Here is a 1,833-nt window from a genome sequence, read left to right on the forward strand (position 1 = left end):
ATAGAAAAATTTGTCCTTTTATATTTGGTTAGTGATTCTCTCTGCTCCTGTTCATTCATTCGTGCATGGAGTGTTGAGCTCCCCAGTGGGGTCCCCAGATGATTTTATTTGGTGTCATAGAGAAGGACAAGGGACCCCTCACCAATCCCTTCCGCTGAAAGAAGATGGGGTAACCATTATCAAAAAGTCTTTAATTAGCACTAAGAAACAACAAGAAAATGAATGGTTTGGTTTTGGTGTCAATCTTAACAGCTAGCTAGCAGAACATTTATACCAACAAGTGGGTTTTTAGCAAGAACATATACTCAATCAAGGACTGAACTTTTAGTGAAAATAAAATTATAAAATTTGTTTCTTTATAAGTTAATTGCAGAAAGAGAGTAATTTCATTGTATTTATTTTGCTGTAAACATGTTTTTAGGTGTAATCTAAACGTATGATTATTGATTGCGTCTCAAACTTATGAAAAAGATGCATGTGGAGGAAAATCAGAAGAAAATGTATAAAGATAAGGTGAAAGCAATATATTTGGTTGATTAATTTTTGGTCAAGTCCAACCCAAATGATGTTATGACTAAGGGATGATGTCGATTGGCATGATGATGATGATGATCTGAATAACACATGATCATGATAATGGTGATGATTATCTTGAATTTGTTTAGGGTTTGTGAATAAGATGTTCAGTGTCCAAACCAATTTACGAACCGACCATGTGACTTTCCATGAAGATTGTCAGTAATTTTTGTGGGAATCCATGCCAACCTGTGTTGTTTATTGTGCATGCATCACTTTAATTGATGTGCTTTCTTTCTTCTTCTTCTTTTTTCTAACCTTCCTCAAATTATTATATATACGTACCCTTTTCATTAGTATTAGTGATTTAATTTTAATTACCTCGAATTAAAAATTATATTTGTAAAGTTAATTGTCTTTTATTCTTTTTAATAATTTAATTAAGTTTTTTATAAATTTAAGTATTTTTAATTTAACTTTTATTTAGTTCTATTTTTTATATTTTTTAACTGGGTGTTTGCTGTTTAATTTTTTGTTAATTAGATGACAAAATTTTTATTTTATTTGTTTTATCTCAACGTATTACAAAAATATAATATAAAAATAATATTAATGTTAATGTAAAGTTAAAAATAATTTTTGTTATTTTTTTGAAAAAGTATTGAATAAGAATGTTGTGGTAAATAATTTTCACATCATCCATAACTAATAAATTATTTCATTATTTAAAATAATAAAAATCATTTTAATTTTATATTAAATTTTCTTATATACTTTAATTAGTACGTTAATACTCAATGCAGTTCCAGCTGTCTTCCTCTCACACCTTCCATTTTCTGTGGTTGTTTTATCCTTCATATATTTTAGAAAACCCTTCTTTTATTTAAGAAAGAATGTCACTTAAATTGTTTTATACATAAAATAAATTAATCTAAACAATTATTTGAATTTGACAATTATTATAATATACTAGTCTCTTATATATATATATATATATATATATATATATATATATATATATATATATATATATATATATGCACGACTTTCACTAAAAGGAAACTTATAACTTTTTTGTTACATCAATTATTGTTGTTATTATGAGATGTTACAACAAATCGATGAAATCTAATGCTTTTAGCCTTTTAGAACAGCTTCATGCTTCCATATCTTCTGGTTTAGGTATTTATTTTTTCTTTTCATTTTTTGGATTAATTAATTACCTCATTTTAGATCTTCGTTAGACACTTCATTATTTTATTTTTTATTTTTTTGCCCACGCGGCTTCTAGCGTATATAATAACTTCCATAATCATT

The sequence above is a fragment of the Vigna unguiculata genome, chromosome 6 (assembly GCF_004118075.2).
Source record: "Vigna unguiculata cultivar IT97K-499-35 chromosome 6, ASM411807v1, whole genome shotgun sequence".
Classification (NCBI taxonomy): Eukaryota; Viridiplantae; Streptophyta; class Magnoliopsida; order Fabales; family Fabaceae; genus Vigna; species Vigna unguiculata.